This window comes from Protopterus annectens, chromosome 15.part0 (genome assembly GCF_019279795.1).
Source record: "Protopterus annectens isolate FY-2018-M chromosome 15.part0, PAN1.0, whole genome shotgun sequence".
NCBI lineage: Eukaryota > Metazoa > Chordata > Ceratodontiformes > Protopteridae > Protopterus > Protopterus annectens.
In genome coordinates this window covers 631,158,625-631,178,247 of record NC_056749.1, presented here as the reverse complement: position 1 = coordinate 631,178,247, position 19,623 = coordinate 631,158,625, and the positions used below count along the sequence as shown (strand labels likewise).

At 38.7% G+C, this 19,623-nt stretch overlaps 1 protein-coding gene across 3 annotated transcripts in view; it reads right to left on the bottom strand.

Annotated features, from left to right (window-relative positions):
- IL13RA2 (interleukin 13 receptor subunit alpha 2) overlaps positions 1-19,623 on the bottom strand; it is an 899,966-nt gene that overhangs the window by 225,941 nt on the left and 654,402 nt on the right. The window lies entirely within an intron of this gene.

Below are 19,623 nucleotides of genomic sequence, written 5' to 3'. Positions count from 1 at the left end.
GCAGCCATCCCAAGCACAAATTGCTATGGAATGTAATCAGCAAATGCCAATTGGTCTTCAGTGTAATAACATTCAGAAATGAATGCTGGCATTGCATTTGTGACCAGAAGCGAAGCAGCATGTGTGGCATTGTGCTACAGTTAAAAGGCATTGCATTTGTGACCAGAAGTGAAGCAACATGTGTGATATTGTTCTACAGTTAAAAGGCATTGCATCTGTGACCAGAAGTGAAGCTGCATGTGTGGCATTGTGCTACAGTTAAAAGGCATTGCATCTGTGACCAGAAGTGAAGCAGCATGTGTGGCATTGTGCTACAGTTAAAAGGCATTGCATTTGTGACCAGAAGTGAAGCAGCATGTGTGGCATTGTGCTACAGTTAAAAGGCATTGCATTTGTGGCCAGAAGTGAAGCAGCATGTGTGGCACCGTGCTACAGTTAAAAGGCATTGCATTTGTGACCAGAAATGAAGCAGCATGTGTGGCATTGTGCTGCAGTTAAAAGGCATTGCATTTGTGACCAGAAATGAATCAGCATGTGTGGCATTGTGCTACAGTTAAAAGGCATTGCATTTGTGACCAGAAGTGAAGCAACATGTGTGGCATTGTGCTACAGTTAAAAGGCATTGCATTTGTGACCAGAAGTGAAGCAGCATGTGTGGCATTGTGCTACAGTTAAAAGGCATTGCATTTGTGGCCAGAAGTGAAGCAGCATGTGTGGCACCGTGCTACAGTTAAAAGGCATTGCATTTGTGACCAGAAATGAAGCAGCATGTGTTGCATTGTGCTACAGTTAAAAGGCATTGCATTTGTAACCAGAAGTGAAGCACCATGTGTGGCATTGTGCTACAGTTAAAAGGCATTGCATTTGTGACCAGAAGTGAAGCAACATGTGTGGTATTGTGCTACAGTTAAAAGGCATTGCATTTGTGACCAGAAGTGAAGCAGCATGTGTGGCATTGTGCTACAGTTAAAAGGCATTGCATTTGTAACCAGAAGTGAAGCAACATGTGTGGCATTGTGCTACAGATAAAAGGCATTGCATTTGTGGCCAGAAGTGAAGCAGCATGTGTGTCATTGTGCTATAGTTAAAAGGCATTGCATTTGTAACCAGAAGTGAAGCAACATGTGTGGCATTGTGCTACAGATAAAAGGCATTGCATTTGTGGCCAGAAGTGAAGCAGCATGTGTGTCATTGTGCTACACTTAAAAAGAACCTCCCAGCTAAAGTCCTGCCCCAGGACTTAAGCACTGAAGTGCTGCAATGATCCTTGCACGGAATGTATCAACTGCTTCCTATATTTGTGGCAAGCAGTTGCTACAGTTTAAAAGGAATCATTTTTTTTTTCTTTTTAGTACTGGACTGCAGCAGATGATTGTTGCAAATATGCCAATAGTTGCTACAGTTTAAAAGAAAGAGTTTACTTTTTTTTTTTTTTTTTTCAATAAACCCGATCCCTGCACCTCAGAACTAAATCACATTAGTGCTCCATCTATGGACTGAAGCAGATGCTTGCAATGAACTTCACAAGCAGCTGTTACACTTCAAAGGACAAACAGGTGTTTTTTTTCAGTAAGTCCCATCCCAAGAGTTCAGAAATGAGGCACTTTAGCAATCCTTGTGGGAGCTGTAGCAATTCCTTCCTACAGCTGTGTCAAGCAATTTCTAGAGACGTAATGGAAAGAAGCATCATTTTTTTCATTTTTTTTTGCTCCTCAAGACCAAGGAAAGATAACTATTTATCTTTCTGTCTCTCTCTCTTCAGCTATGGTTAATGTGCATGCCAGATTGTGAGACAGCGCTGGGTATCAAAAGAGCTACACCTCTGTGGAATCTTATTCCACTTCACATTAGAAACTGCAATAATTTCTCAATATTTAATATGCTTTTTAAGAGTCAACTAAAAATGAAAACAAATGTACTTCCATCTTCGATCATAGATTCAATTTTGTAACTTTATTTTAATTACTACAAATAATGAACCTAATACCACATAATATTCTTAATACATTGTAGTCAAAATAATTTCTACTTTGTGAATATTGTGCATGTGTATTAAGATGCACGTTCCCCCTTTAATCTCCTCCTACATTCAGTCAATGTTTAACACTATTTTCTCACTTTACATATTCTAACTCTATCCACTTTATCGCCATAGTAAAAAATTCATTAACAATTTAAAATTCTTAGTCTTCTATGTACACTAACTTTTAGAAAAATGCAGTTTCAGTAGCAGAATTGTTGAAAACTTCATACAAATGTAATGTTAACTTTTATGTTTTCTTGACAAGCATATGCGTGTGCTTGTATATGTGTTTTGTCTGTGTGTGTGTGTATATACACACATATATATATATATATATATATATATATATATATATATATGTACATATACAAACATATACACACACAGACACATACATACATACATACATACACACACACACACACATATATATATATTTACATATATGTCGGTCAACTTTTTTTTTTTGATTGAAATATCATTATTTTGAAGAAAAGTACAACCTTACTTTCACAAAAGTGCACTTTTGGAAATCCCAGTTCAGCGAACCGGCAATAAAAATAAAAAACAACACTTTAAACTCCATTTTGCAGAGGGGCATAACCCCCAACACCCCCACTACATTATATAGACCAACTCCAAGATCGCACTACAGTGGGGAAAAGGTATATTCCCTTATCCCCATTGTAATGCTCGGTTTTATTTCTTTCATTGAAGTGCACTTTCGCAAAAATAAGGTTGTACTTTTCTTGTTTGAAATAATGAGATTTCAATAAAAAAAGTAGACCCATATATATAGACACACACACACACATACATACATATACATATATATATATATATATATATATATATATATATATATATATATATGGATTCACTTCAGAACACCAAATGCCATAATGCTGAAATTCAATACATTGACACCAAAATCTTGAAAGGTAAATACACTGAAACCTGAAAACACTGAATCCCGCAACATTGAAAAAAAATTGGAAACCAACATTTACTAACTTCCACCACAACATACAGAAACAAATTAAAAACAAACTATATTCAACTTCTCCAAATATAAGCACGGGGCCAAGCCCCCTGCACCCCCCCCCACACACCCTTCTACTTAAATATATCAACTCCAAGATTACATTACACAGAACAAAACAAATGTTAGAATGTTAAATTGGATGTGGAAGCAGTGTTATGTGCCAGTTGATTGCTGTGAATTTAAGCTGTGATGTGTTGTAGTATAGTAAGTAAGAAGGGAATATGACTGAGGTTACCTGTGAAACTCCAGTAAGTATTGAAGATTTATATTAATGTAATGTTTTAGCAGTGAAGTAGTGTTTCAAAGAGAACATTGAGGATAGTTGTTTTACAATTTAAATAAGCAGTCATGAAGCAAGGAATAGTATATTTGCCATATTCTTCTGTGTAGTGCAATCTCGGAGTTGATATATTTAAGTAGCAGGGGGTGTGTGTATAGATATATATATGTAATACGAATATATAATATTATAGAAGTTAAAGAATATTTAAAAAAGGGAAAAATTCTAAAGCTCCAAGGTTAGGTAGTTTAAGTATGGAATTATACAGTCTGATACCATTAAATATTTTAGAATTACTGAGTGACATTTTCAGGATAATTTAGAGTGACAAACTAATTCCTCCCTCATGGACATTTTCTGTAATCTCACCTATACTTAAACAAGGAAAGGATAATAAGTTCATTTCCACATACAGACCTACTTCATTATTAAATACAGACTATAAAATATTTACTTCCATCTTTGCTACAAGATTAAGAGATATAGTAAAGTTCATTAATCAAGATCAAACATGGTTTATAGTTAATAGACTAATGTATGATAATATAAAAAAGTTAGTAACTACCTTAGATTTAGCAAGTGGAGAAATGTGCCCTAATTGGCTTAGATATCAAGAGTGTTTTTGATTCTGTAGATTGGAACTACTCGTTTGAAACTTTAGAAGTATTTGCATTTCCAGAACAATTTATTGGAATATTAAAAAAAAAACTTATATAGAGACTGCAAAGCATATGTTAAAATTGGATCTTACATTTCTCAAGGATTCACTTTAAATAAAGGTACACAGCAAAGGTATCCCTTGTCCCCTCTATTATTTGCATTCGTTACCGAACCCTGAGCTAATAGTACAAGAAGCAATGAAAAAAATTACAGATTCTCAATTAACAAGGATTGTCAATCTAAAATTTAGCTTTTTTTTCAGATGATGATATACTTACTATAGGAGATTTAAATTATTCAAGTGAAGAAATACATGAGGAATTTCAAAAGTATCAGGAAGAATCACTGCTGAAATTTAATAACAATAAAACTGAAACTTTAGAGTTAAGAGATAAATATTTAGGAAAAGAGCTACAATATTTAGGAATAAAAATATATCAAGATGTCAGTAAGATTAATAATAATTTTGAAAAAAGAAAGTGAATAAATGTTACTTCTTACTAAAAATGGAAAGTATATTTTTACTATTCAGGATAGGTTAGTGCTTATTGAAATAATTATATTACCAAGATTCTATACATATTGCATTCAGCAGTTTTAATACCTGACAAAAAAAACTTTTAAAGAAAATGGAAAAAATGTTAACTTCATTCTTATGGTATGGTAAAAAGTTGAAACTTGCTTATAGAAATCATACAAGATTACAGGAGTATGCTGGTATTAGCTTCCCAGATGTAGAATCTTATTCTATTGTTGCAAATTTTAACCCTATTATACTCTGAATAGACTCAACTTACACTATTGAATGGAAAACCATCCAGGATCAAATTATACTAAATTCTTATTTATTTATTGGCATTTGCTTACTGGGATGATCCACTGGGCCAGGCAGAGCCCATTTACAGTGGAGACCAGGGAAGAAAAGCTCCACAGAAACATGATTAGAATATAATACATACATACAAAGCGCCACAAAAACATGATTAGAATATAATACATAAAAAGACTAAACAGATTACAGAGTTCTTCAACTTGATATACACAGCAGGCCCAGGAAGAAAAAAATACCCACAAAACATGATTAGAATATAATGCATACAAAAACTAAACAGATTTCAGAGTTGTACATTTGGATATACAAAGCAGACATGATAAGATAAATACAAAAAAATACAATACAGTTGATAAGTACAATAAATGCAATTTTAGCAAATATATTTCAGCTATAATGGTAGGATACAGGGAGTATTCAACTGGTGGAAGCACCAACAGTAATGGAGATGAGAAGGAAAATGAAGATGTTGTTGAAGTGAGTAAGTGATAGGAAAAGGAAAGAGTAAGTTGGAACAAGATTAGTATAGGAACTAGTAAGTAAAAAGAAAAAGCTAGGTTATGGGAGGAGGAGGCTGTGTACAACTGTATATCCAGGTGGAGTGGAGGTGAGTACAAAAAGCCATTTTAAAGGTGGCGGTGCATTTGGGGCTGCAAACATTTGGGGAAGGCTGTTCCAGGTTTTAGCTCTAACCCAGGAACATAAGAGTTGGCCAGCAGGTAGCTTGGGTTTGTGAACTTGCAACAGGTGTTGGTTTTCTGATCTCAGGGTCCTACTGGGATTACACCTACCTCTCCTCCAAATGGAAATGTAACTGCATTCTCCCTACCTAGAACTTTTTAACAAAAGCCCCTGGGAAGGTATCTTCCTAAGTTCCTAAGCACCTTATAGCTAGCTGTAAACTTCTATAGCTAATTCCCATACAATCTCTCGCACTCTGTAAATAGCTTTTGACTTTAACTGTGTGAATTTGTAACAGTATCTGCACAATATTTTTCCACTATGGCCAATATTGCTCACGCTTTGTATTATTTTATATGTATTTGTACTTGTACTTTTATTTTTATTGGACTGCTATCTTTACTGTAATATGTTTCATGGAGCTTTTCTCCCTGGGCCTCCACTGGAAATAAATATTGGGAGAATACAGAATTTAGTGCAGGGCAGTCTTCAGGTTTGGTCAGGACTTTGTATGTTATAATTAGCTTGAGGTAGGAGAGGTATTGGGGAAGTTCAAGCCAATGTAAAGTTTTTAATGGCATGCAGTGATCTCTGGAAAGATGATTGTTTACTGCAAATTTTGCTGTTTTGTTGTAGCATACTTCTAATTTATTTCTGAGTGAGGAATGGAGGCTGTCAAGTACTGGGGCACCATAGAAAACAGAAGGTAGGAAGAAGGTGGAGAAAAATACTTCTCTAGCAGGGACAGAAGGGAATAGTTTATGTCAGTAAAGGAGGCCTAGTTTTTTTGTGTGCTTTACTGATGTTGTTTAGAATTTTTATGAGAGACTAGTTCAATTTTTGTTTTGTTCATGGAGAGTATATTAAATTCTCATTTGTCGACGGGTCTGTTTTTCTTTGAGGTGTATATTATGAGCTTGTTTTTTTTTTGCCTTTAGGGACAAGTGGTTAGTGTGGAGCCATTTGTCTATGGCAGAGAATGCTACTTGTGTAATGTGAAGTAGTTGTGTAGGGTTTTCAGCAGAGCAAATGATAGTGGTGTCATCTGCATATTGAACAAGAGACCCTTGCTGAAATGAGGAATGGAGGTTGTTAATGAAAATGTTGAACAGTACAGGTCCTAATATAGAACCTTGTTGAACACCAGTGGGGTTATGGACATATGGGGATGTGGAGTGTTTCCATCTTACGGCTTGTTGCCTGTTTGACAAGTAGCTTTTGAACTAGTTGATAGTTGGGATAGACAACACAAGTAGCTTTTGAACTAGTTGATAGTTGGGATAGACACCCCTATGTTAGTCAGTTGGGAGAGAAGGAGTGAGAGAAAAATGGTATCAAAAGCCTTAGGTAAGTCAAGATATACAGTGGAGACAAATTGACCAGCCTCATGGACTTATTGACTGTGTCCATAAAGATTAGGACAGTTGAGATACTATTTCCTGGTCTAAAACCATGCTGAGTTTCAGAAAGTATTTGATTGTCAAGAAGGTATTGTAGTAGTTGGGTGTGTATACATTTATCAAGGAGTTTAGATGTATGGGACAGAATAGCTATAGGGCAGAAGTTGGAAATATCGGTTGAGGTACGTCGTTTGTCTAAGGGAAGTATGTTGTTGTATCTTTCGGCTTTTCCCGGTTAGGGGTAGCCACAGCGGAATTCCGGTCTGCTAATGATTGACAGTAGATTTTTACATACCAACTTGCCAGGCCTGACGCACAACCTTCAACGAAGGTACACCCATTCACACATGAATGGGCACAACCTTCAACGAAGGTATGCCCATTCACGCATGTCTCCACAAAGAAGACGCTTTAACTGAGAATCGAACAGGACAACGTCTTACTGTGAGGCGACAATGCTACTACAGCACCACCACCGCAGCAATTGTCTAACGGAAGTATGAATGCTTTTTTTTTTCCAGAGGTTGGGAACATAGGACTCTTGGATGGATCTATTGATGATAATACTGACAGGGTATGCAATACTTTCAGCTGTGACTCTTAGATACTCTGTGGGCAAACCATCTGCTGCATTAGAGCTGGGTTTTAGTTTTAGGAGTAGTTTTTTTTTTTATGGTTGATGTAGGTACAATCTTGAGTGTGAATTCTGAGGTGGGATCAGTAGTAGAGAAATCTGAGTGTGTGTGCTGGGGGGCTAAGACTGTTTGTTATATGGAAGATTGATTTGACCTGGTGAGTTAGTATTGGAGATTAGAGACTGTGGAAGAGTTTGCTGAGAGAGGGTATAGTGGCCAGGGGTGTTTGTAGACTGGAGTGATTTTGAGAAATTGGCTGTAATATTAGCTATGGTGTCTATGAAAGAGCTGAAGAGAATTGCAATTTGGTTGGAGATTTGTCGGTGTGGGCAAGAATTGCTTTTTATACCTCAGTTTAGGAGAGAGCCAATATAATGGTCCAGAATTGTTTGAGATTGTGTTTATGGTTATTTTATAGCTTTAAGTAATACTCTTTCTTGTCTTTAGATACAAGTTTTTTTAATACCTACTTGCGTAGTTGGTTATACCTTAATAGATCAAAGTTGCTGTCATGTTTATACCATAGTTTCCAAGTTTAGTCCCTAGTTATCATCAGCTCTTTAGTTATTTTGGTTAGCCAAGGGGTGTGACTTGATTTTAGTCTTTTTTTTCTGGGGGTGCTAGACTGTCTAATATTTTTAAAAAGGTAGTATTAAAATACTGCAGGGCATCATCTAGGGGTAGAGTTTTTAGGTTGTTCTAGTTGGTGCTTTTCAGAATGTGGTTAAATGTATGTGGGTTGAAGTTGGATAGATTTCTCACTTGCTTACAGTGATGGATATTTGGCAAAGTGGGAATGGCTCAGGTAACAAAGGCTGGGAGGTGATCACAGTGAATCTGAGAGGGTGCCAACTGATGTTATTTTAGTTGGGTCAGAGACTAGGATACAGTCTAAAATGGAATCTTCATTAGTTCTGGTGTTGTAACTGGTGGGGGTGGAGATATGTTGGGTGAAGTTGTATAGGTTAATATTTGAGAATGGACCTTTGGAACTAATTCTAGACCAGTTAATGTTAACATCACTGAATCTGAGTTTCATTTTTTATGGTATGGGATGCCCCAGATAGCATTCTTCAAGAACTATTATTACCTGGTGGAATGTAAAGAACTACGATGCACAGGTTTTTAGAGTTGTTCATTTTTAGGAAGGAGACCAGGATTTCTGTGTTGGAGAATTGAGGGATGTGACCAGAAAATGGGGATATATTAAAAGTGTTGGGGAATAGGATGGCTACATGCCCTCCTTTTTTTTGGTCTGTCTGCTCTTATTACTGAGTAGATTGTAGGAACTCAGAGTTACTTATATTTGGTTTCTCTGTTGTTGCAAGACTATCTGTTTTGCTTTGGGCTAGCCAAGTATGTAGGTTGACTGTTTTGTTGCTGATGCTTTGAAGGTTTATGGTGGTTAACTGTATTGATTTAAAGCTATTTGGGGGCTTATTTTCTGCAGTAGGAATGGTGGGGATGGGGCAAGGATTTGGGTGGATGTCGCCACATTTTATTAAAGTCATGAAAATTGAGGATAGGTGTGTGAGTTGGTTGCTTGGTGTTAATGATGTGTAGTCGAAGGGAGCTGGTATAACTAGAGTGGTGAGTAGTATAATTTGTGAGGAGGACATTGAGTTTTGAGCACAGTAGTGGTGTAATAACATACAGGCTTGGTGAATGCTTGAGAAGCTTTCTAAGGGGGTGTTTCTAATGTTTGCTTACTTAAATACACTGTGGAGTTTAAAGAGGAAAGTTGAGATAGTATAGCTAGCAGTAGTGCATTAAGGAAGAGGAATTTTGTGTATGATATAGATGGGGCTATGGTGACTGGTAATTAGATAATTATGGAAGGAAGTTAGATAACAGGAAGTTATAGATCTTGATTTGTTTATTTGTGGAAGGAGGTGTGGCTAAGTGGTATAAATCTAAGAGTAATGGCGTGGATGGGAATTGGGGGCAAGGTAGTAGAGCAGAGTGAGCCTGAGCAGAGTGGGTATAGCCAGTCCGTGGGACACTGAAGGTGAGAAAAACAATCGGTTGCACTAATGTTTAGGTCTGTTCTTTTATGTATCAGGCTTATTACAGCTTGGTTTTAAAATAAGGACTGTAGACTGCAGAAAGAGAGTTCTTTTACACTGGCACTGTAATGAGTCAAGTTTAGCAAATATGATACATTAGAAATATGTAGCAATCCTTTCATCTGGTTAATAAAATTTACCTTAGAATGAAATTCATTTCAGCCTTTACTGTCTGCAAAAATGAAATCGGTTCTTAAAACAGTTAAGATGTTTTTAAAACTCCATTAATATCAAAATAGATATTTTTGTGCTTTCCCATTGCACAATCCTCTAGATTTAAGGAAACTCAAAAAATGTTAAAATGAAATTGCCACTGATTCTAAAGACAACCACAAAGCATTCTATAGCTATGTCAAGAATCTTAATGGCAACACTCACATCTGATCTGAGTTACAGCACAATGGCACTAAATATACAGAACCAACTGATATTGCCAACATCCTGGCAGATAGGTTCAGTGCTAACTTTACCCCGCTCTCATCCCTTAAAGGGCCCGTTTCTATACTGGAAGAATGCAAAGGACCTGTAATCATGGCTGCACAGGTTAAAAAACACACTCTCCAAAGCCAAGAACACAGCATCCATGGGACCTGACAACATCCCAGGCTGCGTTCTACATGAACTACAGAACGAACTGGCACCTCACCTAAGTACCATGTTTAATCATAGCCTCATCTCAGGCTTTGTGCCCACTGAATGGCGCACAGCAACGGTTATCCCACTCCACAAAAGGGGATCCACCATGGACCACGGGAACTACTGCCCCATTAGCCTGACAAGTCTGGTCTGCAAGGCTATGGAGCGTATCATCATGGGACTTATATAAACAATGACATTGCTAATCTCCAAACACTGGACCCTACCCAGTTCGGGTTTGTAAAAGGCAGATCATGTCTCCTAAACCTGATAGACTTCTTTGAAGAGGTCACCAAAGCCATAGATGACGGTAAGGCGGTTCACACAATCTATCTAGATCTCGCTAAGGCTTTCGACACCATCCCCCACTCTGGAATTATAGACAAAGGGCCCATCCCACCACCGCCCAATCCACCTTTACTAGCTCACCTTACAAGGGTCAATTGCCCCTCCCCGGTCTAGCTGTCCTGCTCCTTCCCTATCTCCTCCCCTTTCCACCTCATATCCTCCCCAAATAGCATATAGCTGGGTACCCCAGTGTGGTACCAACTGTATTTATCCCACACTTGCCCTGGTTGCTGTGTGTCCCTGGTCTTGAAGGGCCTTTTTCTACTTTGCATTTGCTGTTACAATTGTACATAAATAAGACGAATACTGTCCATGGAAACTGTTTTGACTACTGCAAAGACTAACCAATGCTTTTAACCAAACTAAAATAAGGTATGCAATGTATTTTTAATCTCTTTCATATTATGTGCATTTAAAATGGCTATCACAACTTTAGTGGCTCCCACGTAGGTTACTAGTACACCACTATACTTGTTTGTAAAACACAGGTCCTCCCGCTGTGATCTCTAGACTGCGAGACCTTTCCGTCAGTTTCCTGAAGGTTTTTATTTCTTTTTGTGACCTTTCCGAGTATACAGGTGAGAGTTGTACCACTAATAGCATTTTAGCCCCTTTTTATTCAGCGTCGACCCCAGCTGACCACGTGTAGGTGTATAGAGAGCAATAGAGTAAAGTGTTTGCCAAGCTTTTTTGCCGGCTTTCTCATTCTTTCATCAACTCCAATTTTTATGAGAGAGTACGGAACTATATGTTGGGATCACCTAATTATAAGGCATTTTCTTACTATCTGGCTATAACTGAAAAAGGGCAATTTCTCACAATAAATTGGGGCATTGTTTTTTCTTTCTTTTCTACAACAGGGTGCTTTATTAAGCAGTAGTCTGGGCACTTACCAAGTGAATTTTGAGTACGCCTTGTGCAATATGGGGAATGTTTTACTTTCTTTCTAAAATAGGGCTCTTATTTAATAGGGATCTGGGTGCATCTCTGAACCAATCCTGTTCAATTGCCTAGCCTAAATTAGTCCTGTTCAATGAATCTACATACAGTGGGATAAATAAGGTTGTGCACTGCCGATATTGGCTTTAATGTGTGTTAGTAGTCAGCACCCATCCTGCTGTACTGCACGAGGCCAGCTAAACTGAACCTAGACTGTTTAGGACACTGGTTGGGCTAGTGTAACAACTGTCACCGGGGTAGTGACAGAACAGTATCTTGTACAGTTATTTGTAGTTTACAGAGAGTGCTGCAAGTTTTGGTAAAGAGCGTACGATACAATTGTTAGTGGGAGCAACAAGTCATGATGCCGTTACTTGCTTCTAGCTTATCATTTTGTCCACATTATGCTTAAGTTACAATGTTACCTTATGCTATGTGTATCTGATCTTGTTGTATACACTATTTACCATCTTGTTCCTTGTTGTATTAGCACTATTTTACTGTGTTAGCCTTGTTTCTTACCAATAAAGTGTACTACCTGGGACATAGCGTTTGGTTGGTACTATCTCAGATATGTTAAACTTAGCAAGACCAGCATCTAACATTAGTTCCAGTGTTGCACCGTAGTTAACTTGTATAATTAGGGACTCTAATGGATCTTATTTTAGCTTTTATTCAGCTGATTTTTAGGTTAAATCACTGAGTATTATGTTCGCACTGCTTTCTGTTTGCAAATATGGACTCATTTAAAACCTAGCAGTAGTGTTATGTCCTAGCGACTATAGTATTTCTGTTGAAGCTTGTTAGCTATCTCAGAAGATGTTACTGCTCTAGGTGCTTTTTATCAAGGATATTACTGTTCCTCCTCTTATTTGTTAATGAGCAAACCTGAAACCACTATGTTTACCTGTTTCTAATCTTAATTTTGCTAATGAACAAACCTGAAGCTACTGTGTTCTTATCACTGTGATTGTTCTTTGTCTCCCACTAACCTACATAGCTTTCACCTTCCAGTCCTGTACTTAGATTTGGCTTAATAAGGACACCCTACAACTAGTCGCTGCCATCCCATCTTCACCCCAAAAGAAACCTGCCATTCTAATTCAAATACTAGTTCCCAAAGGATAAAAGAAAGTATGTTTTACTCTAAGTCAACTGCTAAGCTGCACTGTTTTCAATACCTAGTGTTGCATGCAATCCACACTACTGAGCCAGGCACCCAGCAGCCATATCCCTTGCTACCTCATAAGTAACTACTTGTTTCCCCTCTAACTAGTACTGGAGCCATCTTTTCTAGCTATCTCTATTCTTCTTTTTAGCCTTCAGCTGCACTGTACTTTTTGCACACTAGGTGGCACACTAATCTAGGCTTGTGTAGTATCCCCTACCCCTACTCTCCTGCTTTAAATTCTAGACTACTTTTCTATGTTCTTGCTATCTCAGACTGCTCCTTAGTTTTCCTCCTTTATGAGCTTTTTTCCTCTATACTAACATCCCTTATTAAGCAAACAGCTGAACTATCACTCCCCACTCACCCGTTACCTCCAGGAGCTCCTCAGGAGTCTGCTGCTTATAGATTGTCTTTGCAATTTCTTCCTTTGTCTGCTCCTAACCCGCTCAATTTGCCCTATGGGCTCACTCCTCTCCCCTACCCTACCCCCAATTTCCACCCACCCCAGTGCTCCAAGACTTATACTTACTATACCACACCCTCCCTCCAATCCTATACTCTACCCAATCTACATAACTAAGCCACACTCCTCCTTCACCTATATATTCTTAAATAGCCCTTAATTTATAGTAGGTTACTCTAACACCTGATACCTAACCTTGATAAGCTCCCTTCTCCTTAACACTTAGCCATACCCTTCATCTCTTTTAAATTATTATCCCTGTTTCTCCTCCATTACTTTTAAGTAATCTTAACAATATGCCTATAGTAACTAATGCTATCCTAACCAAGCTTATGCTCATAGCCACAGTCATACCTGCCCTCACCTCAGCCTATCATTTCACCTCCTTTGAAAAACTGAATTATGACCTGTAACTATTCTCCAAAACAAACAGCTGTACAAACTTTTACCCTCATCCATACTCAAATAAACATCACATCCACTCCCAGCTACCTGCTAGCCAAATACCAAAGACTCATGCATATTAAATACAATAACCTCACAGTAAGGAAAGTGAAATATCTAACTAGCTACATATAACCCTGTCCCAAGACAAAATAATTTCTCCTTGGAAGATGGAGACATCCACCCTAACCCTGGCCCAACCAATGTCCCCACAGTCAAAACTTATAGCCCCTATCCCTCAACCCTGGATACCCAAGCTAGACCATCCAACTCTTTCCTAATAGGGCATCTCAATATCCATAGTATTAATAATAAAGTCACCCATCTCCATGCCCTCCTCGATATTCACTCCTTTGACATTTTCTGTCTGACAAACTTGTTAGAACCTGGAACTAAAGACAATGCAATCATCCCCCCAGGATATAATATATTGAGACAAGACCATACAAAACGTAAGGGAGGGGGAGTAGCAATTCTATTTAAAGATGACCTCCAGATCTCCTCTTTACCTTTTAACCCACCCCAGGATAGTAAGGCAGAAGTCCTTTTCTCCAGATTTCAACTCAACCCTAGCAAAGCCTTATATATCATCTGTATCTACCTACCTCCTGGCAATAATAGCAACTTAATAGAGGATATTCTAAACTGGGTGTCTTCCACCTACCCACAAGAAACAATAATACTAGGTGATTTCAATACTGACTGGAAATGTGTCAATACTGAAAATCCTACCTCCCATATTAATCTTCATGGCTTTAGTCAAACAATCACCTCCACAACCGGAATTAACAAACCAAACAATAAAGAGAGCACCTTAGACTGGATTCTTATCAATAAACATTAACAATCTTATAAGGTAGGAACTCTGCCTGATGATGTAAGTGATCACACTTTGACTTATATTATAAGACAAAGGAAAGATATTTCTAACCCTCCCACATATAGGATTATAAGTATCAACAAACACTTTAACCCAGTACTATTCCAAAATGAACTTAATGCCTGTAACTGGAACCCTCTAAAACTTCTCCCACACAAAGAGGCTGTTAAATATTTCATCTCCAAATTCCTAGCTATCCTTGATATTCACGCTCTTAAACGGTCTGTTAGAATGAAGTCCAAACCTGCCCCTTGGCTATCTACTAAAACTCAACAAAACATTTTGCTTAGGAACAAATCCTGGGCTAAGTGGAGAGCCACCAAAACTACTTCTGAGCAACAAACTTTTAGACAATTGAGAAATATTACAAAAAAAGCAATACTCACAGACAAAAAGAACTACTATTGTAAACTACAGCAAACCCATCAAAACAATCTACAGAAGTTCTAGTCAAATATTAATAGACTCCTTCACCCAGGGCACTCTAGTACACCAACCCCTCTAGGGGCTGATCACAATACCCACCCATCAAACTGACAATGCCTTCAATACCTTCTTCACAGAGACCATACAATCTCTAGCCAGTCAACTAGCTCCTGACAACTCAAGTCTCCCTACCTCTACATCTGGTACTTTCCCAACATTCCACTTACAACCCATCAATACCACTCTAATCTATAAAATCATCCGAAAACTTAAGCCTTGTGCTCCCTCTTCTGACCAGTTACCATCTGAATACCTGCAAAAAGCAGCCAAAACAGTTGCCTATCCTATATCCATCCTTATAAACAGAACCATTAATGAAGGAATCATCTCAGACATCTGGAAAATCTCCCACATCGTCCCCCTACACAAAGGGGGTAACTCAAATGACTACTCTAACTATAGACCAATAGCTCTTTTATCACCCTTAGCAAAAGTTATGGAAAAATGCATTCACCGTCAGCTACTAGAAAATTTAACTCAAAACAACATACCAGCTAACTGCCAACATGGCTTTAGGCCATTTCATAGTACCACTACTGCTCTTATCATTCACAGAGTCCATCAATAAAAACTGTAATAAAAACATCCTCTCATCTGCACTCTTCATCGATCTCTCAAAAGCTTTTGACATGGTAAACCATCCCCTTCTTATAAATACTCTAGAATCCCTTTCTCTTGACAGTCAGTCTGTTCAATGGTTCAAGTCCTACCTCAGCAATAGGCAACAGGCAGTTCTCTGGGAGAATAATCTATCATCCCACATGTCAGTCACCCTTGAAGTCCCCCTGGGCTCCATTCTAGGACCTCTTCTTTTCTCACTTTTCATCAATGACCTCTATGTAGCAATTCCTCAGGCCACCTGCATACAATATGCAGACAATTCTACAATCGTATGTTCAGCTAACTTCCCATCAGAACTACAATCTCTGACTCAGAAGGTATTCAACACAGTTGAGGCATGGTTCTTGAAACATTGCCTCCTTTTGAATGCCAAAAAAACTAAGCTCCTACTCTTTACTCCTACCAGTAAGTCCACCCCTATAGATTTCTCTGTCAAATCCAGTAATGGCACCCTTATATCTCCTGACTCTACTACTAAACTGTTAGAAATTACAATTGACAATAACCTTAATTTTGATAACCATATAAACAACATTATTAAAACAGTAAACAGAAAAAATGGGCTCATTATATAAAATCAAACCCTTCTTAACTCCAACAGCTAGAACCACAACTGCCCACTCTCATTTAATCTCAACTCTTCTTTACGCTTCACCCATATATACTAACCTAAAAAAAAAATAACCTTCTCAAACTAGCTAACTCCTACAATAGCATCGCCAGATTTACCACAGGTAATCCCTTTAGAACTCACCACTGTCAAAATCTACAGCAGCTAGGCTGGCTGGAACTACAAAACAATCTGATATTTTCCCAACTCACTATTGCCCACAACATATTTTACCAACCTAACAACACTCCTGTACTCGCTAATCTCATTATCACCTACAAAAATCGTAATCCCCTACGCTCCTCTAGCAAACTTCTAGCTAACATAAGCAAGACCAACAACTTGGCAGGCGATTCCCTGTTCTGCAACACTGCTGGAAAAAACTGGAACTTACTACCTAGTGAACTAACTTTACTTGCTTCGCTTCCACTATTTAAACAAAAGCTCAAAAGACACCTTAAAACACACTGGTTATGCCCCTGCAGCAGCCCTGACTAACTTCTGATTCCACTTTTTTTCTCCATTTTTTTTCCCACGTTTTACTAAAACTACACTGCTTATCTCCCTAAAGCAGTAACTGTAACTACTAAAATTATATTAACTCTCTGTGCAAATACTATCCTTTCTGTACTATAAACTACCTCATGTAAGATACTGTAAAAAGACTTGTCTTAACCAGTATGTAATTTTTTTTGTTTAGTTTAATCTCTGCATTTTAATATTATTTCTTTGTATTTTTGTACATTCTTTCTATTACTTTGTGATAGTATAGTTGTTTAAATTCTTTATGCTACTATTGGAGCTTTTCTCCCTGGGCCTCTACTGAAAATGGAAATATATCAAGTTAGACTAGCCTGGTAAACAAATGTAAAATAAATAAACAAGCTCACTAAACTAGGTATAAATCCCTATGTCACAAGATGGGTTGCCAACTGGCTCACTGACAGAACCCACACTGTGAAAGTAGCAGACTCTAAATCCAACTTCAGACCAGTGACAAGTGGAGTGCCACAGGGTTAAGTCCTAGGACCTCTCCTGTTTGGTATCTACTTCTCTGAAGTACAGGCTAACAAAGTTCACAGATGACTGCAAACTAGGAGCCATAATCAAAACTCCTAACGATGTGGACATCTTACAAAAGGGCCTCACTGAGACAGATGTCTGGTGTCAAAGTCATGGCCTCAAGCTCAATACCATAAAGTGCATTGTCATCCCTTTTGGTAAAAACTCTGTACCCATGAACTACCACATAGGCGGTAGTCTACTTAACACCGAAAGTGTGATAAGAGACCTTGGGACACAGGTGGACAGTAGTCTCTCCTTTGATAATCACATCGCCACAGCAGTCAGGAAATCCATCTACATGGCACACCTCATCACAAAAGGTTTCTCATCCAGGAAAAAAAGAGGTCATTGTTCCCCTCTACTCATCACTCATTAGACCTATTATAGAGTACAATGCCCCTTTTGGTATGTACCTCACAAGATATCTACAACAACTGGAAAGGCCACAGAAATACCTCACAAAGAAGATTACCAGCCTCAAACAGATGCGTTACGCAGACCTTCTCAAAAAACTCCAGCTTTACTCTGTCGCATATCGCCTACTCAGAGGCGATCTCTGCCTAACATACAAAGCTATGTCAAACATATTGTATGTATGTATATACATACATATATATATATATATACACACACACACACACACATACACATACACACACACACACACACATCTATATCTATATATATATCTATATCTATATATACTTCAAATAATCGATGGAACACACTTGATTAAACAGCTTAATGTTAAGTTGAAATGAACAAAGTGCACAACTTCACATTCCACAGTTACAGGTGTTTAAGGACTTCAGGTATGATTGAGCAAGTTGTTAAATGAAGACACTGTTCAACAGTTAGACAGTATTTCAACTTATAGGTTCATAGGTTCATAGGTTCATAGGTTTATACTAGGCTATCTGCCCTAAGGCATTTATAAGCCTAGCCTAAATTATTGTGGCTTACGCCACCCCTTATATGAAAAAATACTGTGCCCATTAGTTTGTTGTGCCTCTGTCCAGCAGTGACCCAGAGATGATTCCCGGGGTAAACCTACGATCTCCCATCCACAGGTCTAGATTTCTCTTGAACAGAGTCAGCGAGGTGCTCTGCCTCACATGGACCGGGATTTTATTCCACAGCATAGGGAGTCTCTGAGTGATAAATCTATCCCTCCAGCACGTCCTATTTATATCCGTGCTAAGGTTTAAGTCGCTTGCTCTAGTGGTTTTGGTGGATTTGGATTTTTGAGGTGGAGCATGTCCATTAATTCCGGGTTGGACATGGCCTTGTATGTCAGGCACATGTCACCTCTGAGCAGGCGGTATGCGACTGAATAGAGCTGGAGTTTCTTCAATCTGGCAGCATATGACAGATTTTGGAGTCCCTTTATCCTTTTGGTGAGGAACTTTTGGGGTCTCTCCAATTGCTGCAGATGTCGGGTGAGATACATCCCGAATGGGGCATTGTACTCGATCATTGGTCTGATAAGTGAAGAGTACAGAGAACAATGACCTCACTAGATCTGGATGTGAATCCCTTCATGATCAGGTGGGCAATGTAGAAGGTCTTTCTAACCACTTTAGCAATGTGAGTGTCAAAAGAAAGGCCACTGTCAACCTGGGTCCCCAGGTCCCTGATAACCTCTTCTGTGCTTAGTGGATTGCCACCTATATGGTAGCTTGGGGTTACCTTGTTTTTCCCGAAGGGTATGACTATACATTTTTGGCGTTTAACTTCAGGCCATGGCTCTGGCACCAGCTATCTGTTTCCGTGAGTCCCTTCTGAAGGATATCAGTGTCCGATGCACTTTCCACTATGGCCCAGTTTGCAGTCATCTGCAAACTTTGTCAGCCAAAGTCCTCCCATGTTGGCCTGTACTTCTGAGAAGTAGATGCCAAACAATAGGGGCCAAGGACCGAGCCCTGTGGGACACCACTTGTGACCGGCTTGGAGTCTGACACAGCGCCAGCAACTCTAACCCTGTGGGTTCTGTCCTTAAGCCAGTTTGCAACCCATCTTGTGACATATGGGTTTACATTTAAGCTGGTAAGTTTTTCTACAATACCCGAGTGGGGTATTGTGTCGAAAGCCTTTGCAAGGTCAAGGTAGGCTGTATGGACTGCCTTTCCCTCATCAATGGCCTTGGTGACTATTTCGAAGAAGTCGACCAAGTTCAAAAGGCATGATCTTCCCTTGACAAAGCCAAACTGGGTCGGGTCCAATGTCTGCAAGTCCCTATATCTTTGTTTATGAGCTCCATTATGATCCTCTCCATAGCTTTGCAGACTAGACTTGTTAAGCTTATGGGGCGGTAATTACCAGGGTCCGTAGAGGCGCC